The sequence below is a fragment of the Macaca mulatta genome, chromosome 9 (assembly GCF_049350105.2).
Source record: "Macaca mulatta isolate MMU2019108-1 chromosome 9, T2T-MMU8v2.0, whole genome shotgun sequence".
NCBI classification, from domain to species: Eukaryota; Metazoa; Chordata; class Mammalia; order Primates; family Cercopithecidae; genus Macaca; species Macaca mulatta.
The window spans coordinates 24,103,779-24,124,409 of NC_133414.1; the positions used below are offsets into that span (position 1 = coordinate 24,103,779).

General features: G+C 41.3%; 1 protein-coding gene and 1 long non-coding RNA gene across 8 annotated transcripts in view; one reads left to right on the forward strand and one right to left on the reverse strand.

Moving 5' to 3' along the window:
- The window catches only part of PIP4K2A (phosphatidylinositol-5-phosphate 4-kinase type 2 alpha), a 177,150-nt gene that overhangs the window by 110,513 nt on the left and 46,006 nt on the right, over positions 1 to 20,631 (reverse strand). The window lies entirely within an intron of this gene.
- LOC144331085 (uncharacterized) lies at positions 4,475 to 13,513 on the forward strand. Its single transcript, XR_013397964.1, has 2 exons — positions 4,475 to 6,172; positions 9,758 to 13,513. It is a non-coding gene; the product is annotated as an uncharacterized LOC144331085 (long non-coding RNA).

Genomic DNA, 20,631 nt, shown 5'->3' on the forward strand with positions numbered 1-20,631 from the left:
TGTTACTATTTTGTGAAAGGCTTTTGGGACAGAGGAGGCAGGGAAGCAGATAAGAAAGTGAAAGGACCGAGGTGGAGAAAAACAAGCTCTCCTGGGATTTCACAGCGGAGGCATCCCATCTCAAACACCATCGGAGAGTCACGGGATCTACACAACGTGGAAAACAATAACATAGGCCACAACAGTAACTCAATCTGCATTCAACAATATAGAAAAACAAAGTGATGGGTGTGATAGGTGACAGGGAACACCCTCCTCCCAATCAGCTATCACATCTTTGTTCCAAGTAACAAGGGAAAGGCCTCGGAAAGGTCACAGAAGACGGGATTGTGGGGACTTTCTTCACATCAGGTCCACTGAGGAAGTGGCATATTAAACCACAGTAAATGACCCAATGAAAACAGGCTACTGGCAACAAGTACATGCAAGCGACCTTTTGGGATTTCACACAGCAAAATCTCCAGTGAGTTGCAGGAAAACTCACCATTAGCCCTGGAAGCAGACAGCTGGGGAAAACAAAAGAAAAACAATGTGTGAAAAGAAACAAGATCTTCCAAAAAAAGAAGGTAAAAATAAAATATCGACAACATCTCAGGCAGTGGATCTCTACTTTTGTTATCTAAAGACCTTCCTGAATCCTTTCTATGTCTATATGTCTACCCATTCTTCAAGGCTGTTCAGACTTTATTTCCTTCCTCCTCAAAGCCTTCCTGGAATATTCAAGCCCTGACTTACCTTCCTTCCAGTCTCTGTCTTTTCAGAGTTAACACACAATTCAGTCTGTTTAAATATACAGTTTTCTCTCTTCTTTCCTGCAAAGGTTGTATCTTAAAATCTACTAAGTAAAAAGAAAAAAAAAAGTGCCAAATAATAAGTGAGAATATATACAGAAAATATTCAGACAACGAAAAAACTCAGTTAAGGGTGGTGTGGGGAGAGTTAATTCCTTAAGTCGGCTTAGTAGTTATTCTGTGAATCCTTTATTAGCTGACATTAAATAGCCCTCTAGTTATTACAGTATCAAAGACGAGGAAAAGTAATCTGAAGAATATTTCTTCCATGGGACAGCTTCTTTTCATTATTATTCTTCAATTTTTATGAGTGTCTTTGAAATCTTTAAACACTTGTTACAGATAATGAACATTCTGCGTTTTCCAAGTATTTTCTTGGAAAATACTCTTCCTGTCATGTTATACTATCTCTGATTTTGCGGGAGGGGGCCTGAAACTTGTGACCTTTTCTTACGCAGTTTATCTCCAGGAAGAACAGAAAACTGATTAACCACAATCAAACATTCAAAAAATTCCCTGGCTCTTGTGGTCTGAAACAGGCACATTTCCTTCACACGCTTCAAGGAAACAATTGAATATAACTATTTAAAACATACTCCCAAGCTTAATGAGCAAGAAGCGGCTTTGCCAGACCACAATGTCTTTCAGAGATCAATCTGGCCAATGAAGACGAGAGAGGATACACATTCCTGAAACAGAAAGCAATTCAGAGATACTTGTGATCATCAAAACATAGCCCAAAGCCATACCATTTGCTTGAGGGCAGAAAGCACATTCTAGGACATCAATATCATACTTTCAAGAATTAACCCTCTGATTTCCCATAAAATACCAGTTTTTAGAGCCAGAAAGCACTAGTAAAAATAATTTACTAATCTGGGCACTGGAATATTTTCACTGATAGTTCTAATTTGAGTTTAGCTATATGTCATCCACTTTATAAAAATAAAAATGTATCCAAAACTTCTTGCTATTGCATGCATTTAATGGATTCTCTAGAAGGCTTTGCCAAATTCTAAATGTTTCATCATACATTTATTCACCAGTTATCAAGCAACTTATGAATAATTTAACATGTTCCTGTATTCCACAATCAGATGGGTCTATGATATCTGTTTCTTTCTCCTTTGACTATAGATTTTCCAGCTCCCAAAAAGTTTCTTAATTGTTTTAAGTTCACACTTTTAAAATATTAACTTGGCTGTCAAATGAATCATCTTCCATATAAAAGGGCTGAGTGAGTAGAGTTACTGTTGAACTTGAGAAAAACCCCTGAGCCAAAACATGCGTCAAATGGCTGTTTCTTTTCCACCTAAGTGCCATGTTGCACCCGGCACAGTGCAAGGGGCCAAGAGCAGGATAAGAAAACATGCTCCCTGTCCTTCAGGAGTTAATAAAGTAACTAGCGGGTGACTTTGCACACACAAGGAAGAAGTCTGAAAGCATTAGCAAACGCAGGCTCATGGTTAACCTGAACATCCTGACTTAGGTCACCTCCAAGGCAGGGCATGCTCCCTCAGGGGCACAACCAGGAACGGGGTGGACAGCTACATAACGGGACAGATTTACTCGGTAAGAGGGATGGCCATACCCACATCAGCCTCCTCACTAAATTATACAGCACACGCAGGTGGAAGGACCTGCCCCAGGAAAAATACTTTATAAGTAGATTCATTCTTCAGCAAACGACACCACCAGTATTTCCTTTATGGTTATTCGTATCAATCACCCTCCTGCCCCACCGGGTCACAAAAGGTCCCCTGTATCCCTGCAAGAGAATGGCAGGAACACCCAGAGTTCATGGTTCTATCTGCCTTCCTCATTAGTCCATCAACTCCTTGGGGACAGGGGCTGTGTATCTCCCCAGAACCCATCCATGGGATTTGGCTCAAACATTTGACCAATAAAACTAAGTGTGTGTCCAAAAATCTTCTAGGCTATTCCAGATTCAAAAGTGGCCTCCCTTGTGGGCCACTCCCTTAGGGACTTCCCAGGTGACCTGGCTCTGATCTATCAGAGGTATTTACAAGCAGGTATGAAGGTTTTACAGTCATATCACTTACTCTTTAGACTCAGTTTTCTTTTTTTCTGAGACTGGGTCTCACTTTGTCACCCAGACTGCAGTATACAGTGGCATGGCCACAGCTCACAGCAACCTCGACTTCCCGGGCTCAAGGGATCCTCCAGCCTCAGCCTCCGGGGTAGCTGGGACTACAGGGGCACACCACCACACCCAGCTAATTTTTGTTGCCATGTTGCCCAGGCTGCCTCAGTTTTCATAACTATAAAATGGAAACAGGAGTATCTGCCCTATGTAGTTCACCATGAAATATCAGAGCACTCTACATAGCACTCTATAAACAAGAGGACATATTTGGGCTCAATTTTACTGTGATATTGTAAACAAGCTGGACTTCTGGCTTCAATATATAGTCTCATTTAGGTGTCATTCATGGTATAGCAAGACAGTTAATGTTCTCAACAGAGAGAAACTCATTCTTCATTTTAAATTAACTTCTCCAGGCACAGCCTAGCTGCTAGCAGAATGGGATACTTGAATCAACTTCTAAACTTTGTAGAAATGGTCTATCTCCAAACATAAAAAGATTCCTTCCTAAACTAGATGGAGAGTTTCTTCTTTTTGGAAATCTACTGTTTTTTGGGTTTTTTTTTCCCCCCCTACCGTTCACTGGCTGGCTGTTCCTGCTCTAGCCTGCTTCTACACGTCCAAGTGGTCTGGCTTGAGCCACCTCAGGCCACAGCCTCTCTCAAGCCTACCTGGTTCACCACCCAGCTTTAAATCTCATCTGGAGGTCACAGTTCCCAGATTTGTAGCTCTAGCTCCTACCCACCCTCTGAGCTCCAGACTTCCACAACCAATGGCTTTCTTAACATCTCCACTCAGAGGGCTAAAAAGGCAGTCTTACCACAAAGTTAATTATGCCAGAAAACCATGCTCTGAGTCTGGGTGAGTGGATCTCTATCTAGTTTCTCTCCACCTCCTAAGCCCCACCAGCTATCTGGACTCACTAAGTCTGTCCACCAAGCAGACCCTTAACTGGTCTCCTGCCTTTCACTCTGTCCCTCCTCCAAGACTTTCTCCAAATTGCAGCAGCTGTGATTGTTTAAAAGCACTCATCTGCCACTATTCCCAGCCTCAAAAGATGACTTCCAATTATTCTTAGGAAAAATCCTTTTGGTGACCTCAAAGCCCTACCTGACCCACCCTGTCCCCAACTCTATGCCCTGTGGCCTTTCACTCCGATCAGCCTGGTCTTTGCTCTGTTCTCCCAGCAAGCCTGGGGCCTCCCACGCGGCTCTCCTGCCTGGAATTCTCTCACTCCCTCACTCTGCTTCTCCTGGCCAGCTCTCAGCTTAGATGCATCTTCCTCCAGACTTCCTAGGCGTCCACCCCACCTCCAGTTTAGACTCTGTCCCCTTATTATTTACTTCTAAGCATTGTGGACCTGTCTTTTAGCCTCATGCAGTTGTCATCACTGGTATTTGTATGATGTATCTGACATCTGTCTCCCCGGCAGTGGAACCGGTGAGAGCAGGGCCATAACTACTGAGGTCTGTGTTGTGGCTGCAGGGTGCCAAGGGCAGATGCATGGGCCACCGCTCACTGCTTGTACGACTTCCTGCACTGCTTTGTCTGGGGAACTAAAAATTAATTTCTCAGATTTCCTTGCTACTAGTGATCTGGATATAAAATCATGATTCCCCACCTGCTAGCACTATCCAGAGCTGCTTTTTCAGCATTTGCAGAGACTGAGCCACTATTAATACTCACTAGTACATGCCTTGCTATCTAAATCAGCTCCTGTAGATTCTGTATTATCTAACTGAACCCTATAACTGATACAGTGCTTAATTTGTGTTGAATAACCACTAATAGTCATGAAATAACTGACAAACTGCACACCTTTTTTTTTTTTTTTTTTTTTTTTTGAGACAGACTCTTGCTCTGTCACCCAGACTGGAGTGCAGTGGCGTGGTCTTGGCTCACTGCAACCTCCGCCTTCTAGGTTCAAGCCAAGTGATTCTCCTGCCTCAGTCTCCTGAGTAGCTGGGACTACAGGTGCACACCACCATGCCTTTTTTTTTTTTTTGTATTTTTAATAGAGATGGGGTTTCACTATGTTGCCCAGGCTGGTCTTGAACTCCTGACCTCAAGTGATCCGCCTGCTTCAGCCTCCCAAAGTGCAGGGATTACAAGTGTGTGCCACCACGTCAGGCCTCAATTTTTAACTATCCACTTCAGCAACTGTCTGATAATAAACCACTGAACTGTGACATTTCGAGAGACATCTCTGTCTGCAAAGCAATGTCTTCAAAGTAATCAACACTGTAGTTATAATAAATCTAAGACATAACTGAAGTCAAAGTTTAAGTACCTGTAATTATCTAGCGTATTATTTCACGGGCTGAAGGTACATTTGCTTTTAAAATACGCAAATGTGTATTAAAACCAAAAATTAAAAGTCTGTCACTGTGTGATAAATTCATCTTGCAACTCAGGTTACATAAACATATAAGTTAAAAAATGATATGTTCTCAATGAAAAATACACAATGAATTCCCAATTGAAAACGCTGCTCCTTGTTCTGATTCAATGCTGCTTGAAATGTTTATGAGGGATCTGTCACGGTGGCTCACGCCTATAAGCCCAGAGCTTTGGGAGGCTGAGGCTTGAGGATCTCTTGAGCCCAGTAGTTTGAGACCAGGCTGAGCAACATGAGACCCCCATATCTACAAAACCACAAAAATAAGCGGGGAGTGGTGGTACACACCTTCAGTCTCAGCTATGCAGGGGGCTGAGGTGGGAGGATGGGTCGAGCCCATAAGTTTGAGGTTGCAGTGAGCTGTGATGGTGCCAGTGCACTCTAGTCTGGGCAACAGAATGTCTCAAAAAAAAAAGAAAGAAGTGTTTGAGAAAGGATCATCCCCGGGAGTATGAATCATACTGTACGTGAAGTTAAGGGCCACTCCACCAAAGACAACTCTAAGAAGAAGAATAGTTTCAAAGAATAAAGAAGAATATACGGAAAGGGGAAAACTCCTCCCCTCTTGCCTCAGATAGAGGGCAGTACGTGGGAGGTAAGGAAATGAAGGAAGTCAGTGCATGACAGCCAAGCCAGGCCACTTCCTTCCTTCTCCTCCGCCTCTTTCTACCCAGCGTCACACTGCAGGATCCCCTAAGACACTGGGCCACTTACTCTAAAACTTCAACATCCCTTTGTCTTCATGACAGTTTCACTGGGGAAAGTGAACTGTCAGCAACAAAAGGTTCACCTTCCCCCCATCTTAATCTTTCTCTTAATGATTCAATTCAGCAGATGCATGCTGGGAAGGCCGGGGAAGCAGACAGAAGAAAGGAGGTAGGCCCTGGTGCTTTGGGATTTCCATAATTGCTCAGTCTATCCTACACGCCTAAAGTTAGTGGAGATTTGGGATTAGGCATGGTGGCTCACCCCTGTAATACCAGCACTTCCGGAGGCTGAGGTGGGTAGATCACTTGAGGCCAGGAGTTCGAGACCAGCCTGGCCGACAAGGCAAAATCCCGTCTCTACTGTAATCCCAACTACTTGGAGGCTGAAGCAGGACAATCGCCGGAATCCAAAAGGCGGAGGTTGCAGTGAGCCGAGATTGCACCACTGCACTCCAGCCTGGGCGACAGAGTGAGACTCCATCTCAAAATAAATAAATAAATAAAGTTAGTGGAGATTTGGGAAAGGTCTGTATTCTCAACAACTGGCAATCTGCAGATCAGTGTTAATGCCGAGAGAAAACAGCTGCTGTCTCTGAAGTGCCCGAGCGTTTTATAAACAGTGGTTTTTTGGTGAGTGCCGCAGTGTCTCTCCTCGCTACGGGGCTTAGATTTAATAAATGGACAAAAGGAAACCCTGCAGTGAGGGGTTCTGGAATGGAAATGACTTTGCTGGCCACAGATGCCCAAGGCCATTAATATTTCCAACTTAATTTTGAAAAACAGATGTTTCCGTAAAATTTGAGATTAGGAAAACCTAATCTCAATTTTTAAAAATGCTATGAAAATGTTCAAGGTTGAATTATTTTATTTCCTCAAGGTCGGCTGGACACTCACTCAGATTAAACTCCCCCCTAGCAGAAATATCCACTATTAAGGAAATGGAAAACACGGCTCTCACTTTCCAAGAATTTACCATGTATGGAGAAAAAAAAAGATGTGTAAAAATAGATACTTAGAATGGGCAAATGACCCAAATCTTAAGTACACAAAGCTAAAAATCGGAGAATCTTAGTAACAACGACATCTGCGAAAGGCATTCTTCATATGGACTAAGATTTCAGGATCAAAAGGGCAACAGGAGGGAAAGGGGTTAACAAGACCGAACAGTGCTAGTGAAGCTGTCTCTGAGAAACAATGTCTTCAGAGCCAGGTGAGTTTGACAGTGATTCACGGGGAGTCAAGTGTACATTCCCAAGGAAGGGTCTGGCCCAGCTGCTGGCCACGGTGGGGAAGCCCTGCAAGCTGGAGTCGGGAGACTGGGGTTGTATAATTCTGGGCAGTTAACACCTCTGAGCCCTCCCCTCACACATTTTAATAGGGATGATGGCATCATTCAGCTAAATTGCAAGGCAGTAAATGAGATGTGTGAGACTGCTTTGAAACCTATGAAAGGTTTTACCTGTGAAAGTTCAAATTAAAGCAAATCAAAAAAGACTATGGCAAAAGTGGGCCTGGGGCTTTACTCAAGGAAAAAGCAGGGGGCAGAAATGAGCGGACTGAAAAAACGGTGCACCAGGAGGATGGCTCACACCTGTAATCCCTACCTTCAAAGGCGAAGGAGGGAGGACCACTTGGGGCCAGGAGTTTGAGACCAGCCCGGGCAACAAAGTGAGACTCTGTCTCTAAAAAAGAAAATTTAAAATTTAAAAACAAAAATGTAAAAAGGAAATGGTGCCTCAAGAGGGGGGACACAGGACATACACAAAGTAAACTAATAGAAGCCCTGGGATACCACCGGGTGGAAAAATAACAATTTGACTCAACTGAAACACTTTGCAAAATACCATCTCTAAGGCAGAGGTCTGAAGATTTTTAAGAAAAGCTGAAGCTCTTAGCCCAGTGTAACAGGCACTGATCCCAGTCTATGTAGCCGTGCATGAGATGAGATCTTCAGAGCTGGAGCCCTCGGCAGGAGGTGGAGGTCTGTTTGTGACTGCTGCCCTGCCTTCCAGAACCATGATAATTTATGTTTCTTCTCTGCACAAGCCTGACGCCCCATGTTTCAAATGCTGTCTCTTGATTTAGCCAGTTCACCGCTGTGCGGTCTTTTTCATTTGTCTTAAAATTACAGGTAAGTATGAAGAACAGAGACAACCACATATCTTTTTGATGTATTTCCTTCTAGGCTTTTGTGTTCTAAGTTGTTTGCAGATGGCTGAACTCATCCTGTAAACAATTCTGCAGCTCAGCTTTTCTCATTTAAAACTTCTTCCAAATATTTTAATCAGTAGGTGTTCAACGACTATTTATTAAAGTGTAAATATGACTGGATGGCTAGAAAACATTCCGACGTGCATCTGTACCGCAATTCGTTTGCTTATTCACTTATTGACTGCTGCTGAAGCATACCCTGGCTTTTTAGTACATCTGTGATTTGTGCAAGAATGGAGTTTCTGGGTTCCTGTGTCAGCCTTAAGAGCTGGGTGTGTTGTGTAGTGTTGCATCGTTCCACTGGACGGGCACAAAGCGCTGGAGTGGGCATCAATTCTGACTCCAGGCATTCCCCCATTAGCATCCCGGGGGAATCAAACCAAGAATCCACCAACCCTTAAGGGGAAAGTTCCTATCGATCTGCTCCATGGAGCATTAAGGCCTCAAAGACCCCAGACCTTGCTGCCATCCTCCTCTCAACGCCTGTGGCACATTTAATGAAATAATACAGAATTACTCCTAAGTGTTTCATCTCATGTTGTTTCCTTGTGGATGAGTTCTGTCTCCATGTGAGGGACACTGGCTGTTCCCGCTCCTCTGCATCTACTCGGCTCCTTCTGGTTAGGGTCCTGTGTCCCCACCTGGGGCACCGGCCCCTCTCGAATTCCCAGTCCAGCTCCAGAAGTGAGAGAGGGGAACTGTGCCTAAAAAATAAGCACTTTCCATTTCCCTGGACATGGCAACTGCTTCAGGGACAGACATATGACCCAATTTGGGGCAGGGACAGTCAGGCCTAAGACTTTCATTCCACTGTTAAGGGAAGAGACACTGTCTTGCTGGACGCAGTGGTGAACACAATAAGGCTGGAGATGCCGAGACCATCTTGCTGCTACAAGGGTGCAAATAAAGGTGCAGTGAGTCACACCTGGAATCCCGGCACTTTGGGAGGCTGAGGCGGGTGGATCACCTGAAGTCAGGAGTTCGAGGCCAACATGGCAAAACCCCATCTCTACTAAAAGTAAACAAATTTGCTGGGTGTGGTGGCGGGTACCTGTAATCCCAGCTACTCAGGAGGCTGAGGCAGGAGAATAGCTTAAACCCGGGAGGCAGAGGTTGCAGTGAGCACAGATCGTGCCACTGCACTCCAGCCTGGGTAACAAGAGCCAGACTCCAACTCAAAAAAAAAAAAAGCAAAAGCAAAGAAAAAAGAAAGAGTCAGGCCATGGTAAACTATATGAGACTCTAGGTAGAACTACACCTGGATTTTTTTATACTTGAAGTTCTCTTTCTGATCATGTCAGTTTGAGTTACTCTATGTCACTTTCAAAACTGACTTTCAAAATAGAGTCCTAAATGATTTGCCAATTAGATTCTAAACTCCCTGAGCTTGAAGAAGCCTCTCCCGGTTCCCAACAGGGCCAAGAGCAGTGTTCAGTATTTAATGTACACTTTGGCTCTAGGGCCATATTTTATTTTGCTTTGTATCTGCTCCAACATCTAATAATGTGATTGACACATCAAATATCTGTGTCTTACTTTGTAGAACTCAGGCCTCCAATTGGAACAAAACATTCTCAGAAGTACCAACCGCCCCAGACAGCTGGTGAAAACAACTCTGTTGGCAATGCAGGACTTCTTCCTCCCTCTGCAATGGGATGCCTTCACCTCCAGACATCCACGGGAGACAGCTGGGAATCACCTCAAAGCACTTAAGACAATGAATGATGTTTTGGAACAAAACACCAGTCTTCCATCAGCCCTTATCAAAAGGGACTCCATATTCAAGGGACTAATATTTGTCTTTTCAAGGAACTTCAATTTTATTTTTGACTGTTGTGGGTCAGTAACAGGTCTTCCTAGAGCAATCTGGGATTTTTCTCTTCACCTGAAGGATCTCCAAAAGGATGCCTTTCAACTCCCTATTCCAAAGCAAAGAAAGACAGACTGCTTTGACAAGAAAAAAAATAGGCTAAAACCAATTTAGATTTTACAATGGTAAACCAAAGAGTCTTTAGCCTTGATATAAATGTCTTCTAAAAGAACATACTTCACCAAATAAAACAAAGACTTGATGTCATAGCTTGAATTTTGGAAATATGTCCTTATCCATGTGACTACTTGGAAAGGCAGGAAGTATAGCTGGCCTGCCCACTTGAAAAACTAAAACCCATTTTGCCCAGGCATGGAATGAGAGACAGTAGTTAAGAACATTGTTATTAAACACTCCATCAATTTTTAATATGGGTGCCACTGCTAAATTTCAAATCTAGTAGTTCTTTTTCTGGATATAAACTAATGCTATTGTGAAATCATTTTTTAGCTTGATGCAGAAAGTAGGACCTATTTTTTTCAGGCTCGAAACCCTACTGAGATCACTACTACAGAAATATGTGGCGCCAGAAGTACAGACAGGAAAAGAAACGTGTAATTTTTTTCTAAGCAATCAGCTATGAATAAAATGCAAGAATACTTTACTCACCCCACACGGAAAATGTTTCCTAAAAACTTCCTTTGTTGATCTTCTCAGAATTAGACATTTGAAGGTTTGCTCTACTTTGAATATGTGGCATCAAAATGTCATACAATACAAATCATTTTGGAAAAATACCGTTGACTAGAAAATGTTAACAGTTACAAAAGGAGAGTAAAAGTGTTGAATATGACATAAACTGAAACAGAAGAAATACTTGGATAACAAGCAAGGCTATTACCAGAAAGAATTGAAATACTTTGCAAAATACCACCATCTCTAACACTTGAGGTACATGTATTGGAGGAGAAAGGGACCATGGTATATTAATGTTTTATATACCTTTAAGAATCTGAGAACTTAAAATACTACCTGTTAAACTGATACAAATAAATTAAGAAGTAAAGCGGGAAGGATAATAGGCTTAACTACCAAACATACAAAATACAGGGTGACAGTGAATTCAAGAACTGCAATCAGAAGCTATTCTATACGTGCTTTTTTAAAAAATGTAAAGCTTCTTAGACTAGATCTTTATCGAATCTATTTCATCAATCCACTGGGATCATATAGTCGTTATGTAGCAAAAGATCCCATAGGAATGAGAATGAGAACATCTCTCCAGCAGCTATCCTAAGCCCAGGAATGTCACAGGCGTTTTACATATATGACCTCAAAAAGTCTGCAGAGCAATTCCACTGGTGGATATGAATTTTTGTCTCCATTTTATAGAAGAAAAAACTGAGTTGAGAAAAGTTACATAACTCCCCTGAGGTCACAAGGTCATATTTAATTCCATGACTATCAGATGACAAAGCCTGGAGCTTTTCACATCTGATAAGGGCTCCATAGGTTCCTAAGCAAATCTCCAGGCCCCTTGGGGCAGCTCAAGGCTGCAGAACGTACCCCCACCAGAATCCAAGAAACTTGTGTCTGCCTTGGCTCCGAGGCTGGGACTGGTAACCTTGGTTTGTCAAACCACCACTCCTCTGGCCTCAGGTCCCTCTGCCTAATGTGAAGAGGCTGGACTGAATGAGCCCTGGTTCCTTCTGGCTAACATTTGGATTCCATAGGAAAAAACTAGCTTTACCCAGTCTACAGTGATTTTTTTCTTTTCCTAAGCACATACCACTACATGTCTTTTTGGCCACAAAAGGATTCAAGCACCATGAGGACTACAGACAAAAGGCTTTGATTTGGCCGGGCGCAGTGGCTCATGCCTGTAATCCTAACACTTTGGGAGGCCAAGGTGGGTGGATCACCTGAGCAGGAGTTTGAGACCAGCCTGGCCAATATGGCGAAACCCCGTCTCTACTAAAAATACAAAAACATTAGCAGGGCATGGTGGTGGGCCCCTGTAATGCCAGCTACTCCGGAGGCTGAGGCAGGAGACTCGCTTGAACCTGGGAGGTGGAAGTTGCAGTGAGCCAAGATTGTGCCACTGCACTCTAACCTGGGCGACAGAGCAAGACTCCATCCCCTATCCATCCCTGCCTCCTCCCCACCAAACAAACAAACAAACAAACAAAACAAAACAAAAAAATGCTTTGATTTAATAGCCTAAAGGGCAGGTCTATTAGTGATCTCTTCCTAGGGCTGTTTTCAGACTGAGGCAGGGCTGGCTACCTTTAATTTAGCTTAAACATCATTTATCACTTGTCTTGCAAAGCAGAGCTCTGGGTCCCTCCTGGCTGCAAGGTACAGACATTGTGTCCTTAACCTCCCCCACACACTTTGATGATTGTTTCCAGGACTTTCTGCCTTGCTAGATAGATGTGAGCCTCTGGCAGAAATGGAAACCGTCTCATTTGCCCCTATATCCCCAGCACCTACTCCTTGCTACCGTGCCTGGAGCATAGTCAGTGTTTATAAATGCTTACTGAGGCTGGACATGGTTGCTCACACCTGTAATCCTAGCACTTTGGGAGACCAAGGTGGGCGGACTGCCTGAGCTCAGGAGTTCGAGACCAGCCTGGGCATCATGGTCAAACTCCGTTTCTACTAAAATATAAAAGATCAGCCAGGTGTGGCAGTGTGCACCTGTAATCCCAGCTACTTGGGAGGCTGAGGCAGGAGAATTGCTTGAACCCAGGAGGCAGAGGTTGCAGTGAGCTGAGGTCATGCCACTGAACTCCAGCCTGGGTGACAAAGACTCCATCTCAAAAAAATAAAAAATAAATAAACGCTTACTTAATCCTAATTTTTTTTTTTTTCCCTGAAAGGCAGGCAGGAAAGGAGATGCAAGAATCTAGGTGATCCATGTGCTTTATGACTCACAGGATCCCGTTAAACAAATACCAAGCACAGCCCTATCTCACTTTGCACAAAAGATGAGATGTGTTCCTGAAAGGTAAGAGAGATTTATACCTTGATTCAGCTTCCTAATATTTTCCAAGAACCTAACCTTAACTTCAAATATAGCCTTTCCTTACATTTTTCTTTAATAATCTGTACAGCCTCCTAACTCATGACATCAACAATTAAATACATTGTACTTCTAGAACGCAAGAATATGTACAGTACTTTAAAGCAAAAAAAAAAAAGTGTGTATGAAACTACAATGGTGGATACCTGTCATTAAACATTTGTCAAAACCCGCAGAACATATAACACCAAGAGCAAACCCTAAGGTCACTTACAGGCTTGGTGATAACGACATGTCAATGTAGGTTCATCAATTGTAACAAACAAGTCACTCTGGTGTGGGACAACAGGAGGGCAGTTGTGTGTTTGTGGGGACAGGGAGTTTATACAGAACCTCTCCATATTTTCCACTCAGTTTTGCTGTGAAATTAAAATGGTTATAAAAATAAAGCTGATTTTTAAAAAGTGAACACCCCTTCAGTTAATCCACATTGTTAAAGAGTCAAATGTTTCAACTTAGACCATGTATTCATCTTTGCAGTCGCAAAGCACAATGTGACAAAAATCACTTAACTCCAAGTGCCTCAAAATTGATCAGATGGAGTTTTCCCATGAAAGCAACATTTATCCTCCAAATTCATCTTGTTTTCAATTCAGACTTGGATATACTAGTCTATACCTATCTGTGAGGATGCTGCTTTTTTTTTTTTTTTTTTTTTTTAAAGAGATTAGGTCTTGTTCTGTCGCTCGGGCTGGAGTGCAGTGGCACAGTCATAGCTCACTGTAGCCTCGAACTCCTGGGCTCAAGCGATCCTCCTGCCTCAGTCTTCTGGGTAGCTGGACTACAGGCACGCACCACTGTGCCAGGCTAAGTTTAAAAAAATTTTTTTTTGTAGAGACACTGTCTCACTTTGTTGCCCAGGCTGGTCTCAAATTCCTGGCCTCAAATGATTCTCCTGCCTCAGCCTCCTAAAGTGCTGGGATTACAGGTGTGAATCACTCACCCGCCTTAAATAGGAGAACACTTTTAAGTTAAACTAAGCTCCTTGAGGACAAGGGACTTGCTTTTCATTGCTCTTTATTCCCCTGATACCTGGTATGTAGTGAGTACCCAATTATTGTTTGGATGAATCAATCAGTAAATGAGTATCTTATTTTCACAGTTTCTGAGCCAGAAGTTACTAACACTGTATGCAAATTCTAGGATGAAGGACCAGAGAGAAGAGGCTGAAAATTAGAAAACAAATCTCAGTAGGGAAAGCAAAAGACAAACACTGTGAAACATGAGGAACAAGACTGTGACATGAAAGGAATTCTGTAAAATTTAGTTGGATACCAAAATGGATCTCACAATTTGGGAAATTAAAATTTCTTAACAGTCAAAACAACACCCTTGATCATTTATTATAAATCCAACTCTGAGAAGTTGGGTGCAAGGAATGAATGACAAGAAGAAAACAAAAATATACCCACCATTTATACTGCAGGAAGTAGAGGGGGAAAAGCTGTCTTTACTTTTGATATAGGATTTTGCATCACTTACTATTTGCCAGATTCTGTACACTCCTATTCCACTTCATTTTCATTTTTACAAACGTCATTTGTTTAATCTAGGCATCCCCATTCTTCCACCAGACTGCATTCTTCCATCACTTACACCTATCTTCCCACACTCCTTTCAACTCCTTTTCCCTTATCCCAAATATAATTCATAGAATCAAGAAACTTTTGTAAGATTACAAGAGTTTTCTCTCTGGTTTGGGTGTAACACTTCAGGGAGATTCTGCTGAACGCTGAAGATTTCTGAAATGTTGTGCTGTGAGGTTTCCAAAGGACAACATCAAAATTTGGTATTTATGCGTATGCCAAATAGATTCGATTAAAAACACTTTGCACATAATTATGGGTTCTTGCCTTCAGTGTTCAGCTTTGCCCTTTAATATGCAGGGTACATCACTGTTTATCTGGGAGAAAAAAGATACTCTTCAGCTAGCTTAAAAGCTTATTTGCTGAGTCAAGTAATATAAAAGAAAACTTTAGCCCGATGACCGCTTGAATGGTTGAAAAAACTCACGGGCACTCACCTGAAAATGGAGAAATCATACTAGCACAGTTTATTTAGAGACACCACAGGGGCGAGGAATTAAAACTCCCCCGCCACAATGGTGAAGACACCCAAAGACTATGATATAAATTGTCCCTTCCCACAAAATCTGATCACCTGGCCAAGCTAGAGGAAAGTTAGAAAACTCTAACTCAAACTCTAAGCCTGGGCTGAGAGAGATAAGCACACATCTACATGGGGTAATGCAGCAACGCAGCCCCCACGCAGCTCTGCAAGGTCTGGCCTACGCTGCCCCAGGGTGAGGAGAGAGAGGAGGCAATTAATGAATCAAAAAATCTGGAATTAGATGCACATTCTTTTGGGTTCTGCCACTCCTAGTGACAGTATGGTGACCTCTGGTACATCAGTCATTTGAGCTTAGTGTCAGCAGTAAATTGAGAGGATCCTGACAATTCCAGCTGTATTTAAATTCTTGGCTTTCCACTTAACTAGCTGTGTGATCTCAAAGGTCACGTCTTTGAGACTATTTCTTTTTCTGCATGAAGGACTCTTTGTTGTGACTGTAACATAGGAAGAGTTATCTGATATATATTTGCTAAGGTGGTAAATCAAGGCTTAGTTGAAATAATGTAAGCGAAGAACTGGCACACAATTAGAGCCTAAATAAACGTTCACTACCTTGATCCTCCTCTTCCTCTCTAACTTTGGAGAAATCTTTTGGGTATAATTTTCACATGGTTGGTTGTTTGGCTTTTTCTTAATAAATGAACAAAGCCAATTCAACTTTTTTTCTAATTATAAAAGTAACACATGTTCATTGTAGAAAGAACAAATTATATATTATATTTGTAAACTGAGAAATGTATGTAGGTAGCATATTTCATTAAAAGTTTAGGGCTTATATCAGAAATCTAAAAGAATATGAAGAGAAAAAAATAAAAATCACTGACTATAAATGTTTTTGATATATATTCTTCTAGACATTTTTCTCTACAATGTTCTATAAATATTTTTTATAAAAGTGGAAAGTATACTATACAATTTTGCAAATTAATTCTTCATTTATATTCCACATAAATACACAGTCACATGATTTGTAATGACATAGGACTCAACTGTGTAACTACACCACCATTTAATCTCACTGTTGTGCATTTACAATTTTCCCCTCATTTTGGCCATTATAAACAGAGTTGCATGATAAATATTACTGTATATACATTCTTCTAAAATGATGTTCCTGATTAGCTAAATCAAAATAAATTCCTAGAGGAAGAATTACTAAGGTCAGGGGTATGCCTAAAGCTCTCTCTCTCTCTCTCTCTCTCTCTATATATATATACACACACACACACACACACACACACACACAAAGCTATTGTTCAGAAAGACTATTAAATTATATTCTCATCAGCAATGTGTTACTGTTGTTTTAATTTACATGGATTACTACTGTGACTGAACATATTTTCATGTTTCCTGGCTATTTATATTTTTTATCTGTGGTTTTTCCTCTTCATGGTTTTTTTAAATTCCATTTTCTACAGAATTACTTTTTCTTGTTGATCGCACACAATAGTATGCCTTCATGCTTGCCAATTTTTCTCCATTTTTTCTTTTGATTTTACTTATGATAAGCATTGATAAAAGACGTTTTCACTCTTATGTGGTTAAATCTATTAGTCTTTAAGCCCTTTGTTTTCTATTTGGTATGTACATGCTTTTAAACAAAAATTCTACAATTCAAAATGTTTTACTTTTGTTTTTTAATGCTAATAAATAATGTCTTAGAGTTTCAACACAAAATAAACATTTAGCTGTATGGTTTCGGTATGAAGTACTACCACAGAGCCACAAATATCTTCTAGGTCTTAAAATATATTACATTTGAAAGTGAGAATTCTATTTGGGTGAATTTGCAGATTTCATTAAAACTTTGGGGTTTATATTAGAATACTAATAACACAAAATGGAAAACTGGACATCATTGTTCTTTTGTCCCCCACTCCATGAAAAGTTTTATTTTTCTTTTACATTACATAAACATAGGGTCCTTGAAAAAAATTCAAGTAGAGAAAAATAAGGAAAAAAACATATTTTAATAGCAATACCCAAGATAACCACAATATTTTGATTTCTGTATACGTATGTTTATGCATATATTTAATACATTCATATACACACACACACATACATTTTTACATAAACGAAAAATTGGCTTTATGATATCTGTCTTCATCACTTTACTTTCTTCCCTCTAACCATCCTGTGACTTTCAAACTTTCGCAAGCCAAGGTGGGCAGCTTGGTTCGTATGTGTGACAACCAAGGCAACAAGAGAAATGCTTTGCATTTTAAAAATATGAAATCCCATTACATGTATTTCTCTGAACTTGCCTTTTCCTAAACTATGTCATACAGATCCCTCCTACACAACTGGTCTAGCTCGCTTTTAATTATATTACTTCAGAGAGTGAATGCACTATAATTTATTCAGCTGTTCCACTACTGACTGTCATTCACTTTGTTTCCAGTGTTTCTTTTGAGACAGGGTCTCACTCTGTCACCTGTGCTGGAGTACAGTGGCACCATCATGGCTCACTGCAGCCTCAACCTCCTGGGCTCAAGAGATCCTCCTGCCTCAGCCTCCCAAGTAGTTGAGACTCCAGAGGTGCACCACCACCACTGGCTCTTTTTTTTCTTTTTTAGAACAAAGTAATGGGGTCTCACTATGTCACCCACACTGGTCTCAAACTCCTGGGCTCAAGCAATCCTCCCACCTCGGCCTCCCAAAGTGCTGGGATTACAGGTGTGAGACCACTGCACCTGGCCTGTTTCCAATGTTTAGATGCAATACACAATGATGCTATAAATATATTTATATACATAGACATATACATATATACACACACACACACAGACACATACATATACATATATACGTGTACACACACACAAGTTTACTAACCAGTGCTTTTAGTTCTATGGGATAGATTATCAGAAGTGGGACTGTAGATCAAAGGCCATATATATTAATTTTGATTACTATTTTCAGATGGCTTTCCAGGAATGCTATATAAACATAAAACATTTTCTACAATGTCTGAGATAGGTTTCTAATAAACTTGACCAAGGAAAGGTTGCCTTGCCACCTATCTTGAGGAAAAAAATCTAATACAACACATTTTGATTATTCTCCTCTAACTCCAATAAGTTTTGATGCTACTTTCATTACTCTCCTTATTTCCCAAAAACACTTTTACCAATATTACATAGGGAAACAGAAAAGAATACATTACACAAATTCTTCCACCATGAATTTCAAAATAAGATCTGAGAAGTGTTGAGAGTTATGATGACTTTAAAATATATTGTATAACTCACTGATTATCAACCAGTTTTTATGTTGGCCATCTAAACCACAGGGGGAGAAAAACATACCTTCATATAAAAGTCACGGGAGAAACCATGACCTTTCAATGCTCTTTTCCCAACTTCCCAAAGGAACAGCTTTTTATGCAGCAGGAAGGCATTAATTTAGGAAGCCTGCTTTGAAAAATTATCAATCCCAAAAGATATTATCAAATCCTTAAGTAGAACCAAGGAACAGCTCTAAAATTCTACTCAGAAGGCAATTCCAAACACCCAGGCTAACACAGCCCCTGTGTCAACATCCTGCAGCTGGCTTATCATCAAATGCTTTCTTCAGCCTGCACAAACCCCAAGTGCGGTTCTTCTTAAGTTCTCCCTGCACTGTTTCCGGCACCTACATTTTTTTTTTTCCCTGCAGGCCTCATCTGAAACAGGGTTCACCAAGTAGTCACTTGCATTTGATAAGCCCTACTACCCCTTTGCTCCCCAAACGTACATTTTCCCATCCATTACATTTGTAGAAAGTTTTTAATAGTCCTATACTGATAGGAATAATATGCCAATACAGCATCGGAACAACCAACATCCGCATCTCTGCAAGAAAGTTAATCATTGACAGTGTCATTCTATGAGGCGCATGTAAAAAGGGCAGGTGAATCTATTCACTACTTGCTTAATAACAATTACTTTCCAATTAATATTAATAACTATACCAAATAACATGGAAAGAAAAAAATACCCACATTTCCAACTCAGACTATAACTTTGTAAAAATAATAATGTGTTGACTGGCACAGAAGTTCTTCATCAGATTCAGAATATTTGCCATGATCATGTAAAACCCCTTATTTTGCCAGGTGAAAGTGGGCACTAATGGTTTCACATGATGCTTAAACGAGCAAGACCTTGATCAAGTCGCAAGGAAATTAAAATAACTAGTGTTCGATTACATTCCACTAACTAGCCTTAAATTAATTTAGTTTCTCAAGTGGAAAAAAGAAAGCAACCACAGAGTTTTGATGTGTATATTCAAACAGAGCATGTTAGTTTTGAAATATTACATAATTTTTATGAATACCAAATTAGAATTATGGTAGCAAATACCTTAAGATTTTACTCTGAGTCCTTTGGCTTTGAATGTGTTGTTTTCATCCAAAAGATTAAAGTGGGAAAGTAACATCTATGTGGTTTTACTCATTCTTCAACAAACTGAAGATCACTTATAAAATTGATAATCCTAAAAACAAATTTAGCACCTAACAAATGACGTGCCTCTCAAGTCACATTCCGTGAGATACACATTTATACACCAAGACAGTAATCTGGGAGGTTATAAAATTAAAATTATCTTAGAAAATGAATCCTTTGCCTTTATTTTTTAACTAGAAAATGTGTCTTCCAGCTTTTCCCAGAAACTAATATTTGTAAAAAGAGGATTTTGAAAAAAAGCTTTGTAACAATTTTAAAACTCCTCCAAAAATTTTTAGAAATCATACTTTCATGATTGAAATGACTCTTAGCCACAGAAAATCCTGAAGTTTTCAGTGAACTTCTAAGTAATTGTGTGTGTGTGTGTGTGTGTGTGTGTGTGTAGGGAGAGGGAGGGGGAGGGGGGAGAGAGGGAGGGGGAGGGGGGAGAGAGGGAGGGGGAGGGGGAGAGAGGGAGGGGGAGGGGGAGAGAGGGAGGGGGAGGGGGAGAGAGGGAGGGGGAGGGGGAGAGAGGGAGGGGGGAGAGAGGGAGGGGGAGGGGGAGAGAGGGAGGGGGAGGGGGAGAGACGGAGGGGGAGGGGGGAGAGAGGGAGGGGGAGGGGGAGAGGGAGGGGGGAGAGGGAGGGAGAGAGAGGGAGGGGGAGAGAGGGAGAGGGAGACAGAGAGGGAGACAAAGACAGAGTCTCACTCTGTCACCCAGGCTGGACTGCAATGGCATGGTCTTGGCTCACTGTAACCTCCGCCTCCCAGGTTCAAGCAATTCACCTGCCTCAGCCTCCCGAGTAGCTGGGACAACAGGTGCATGCTACCACTTCCCGCTAATTTTTGTATTTTTAGTAGAGACGGGGTTTCACTATGTTGACCAGGCTGGTCTTGAACTCCTGACCTCGTGATCCGCCTGCCTCGGCCTCCCAAAGTGCTAGGATTACAGGCGTGAG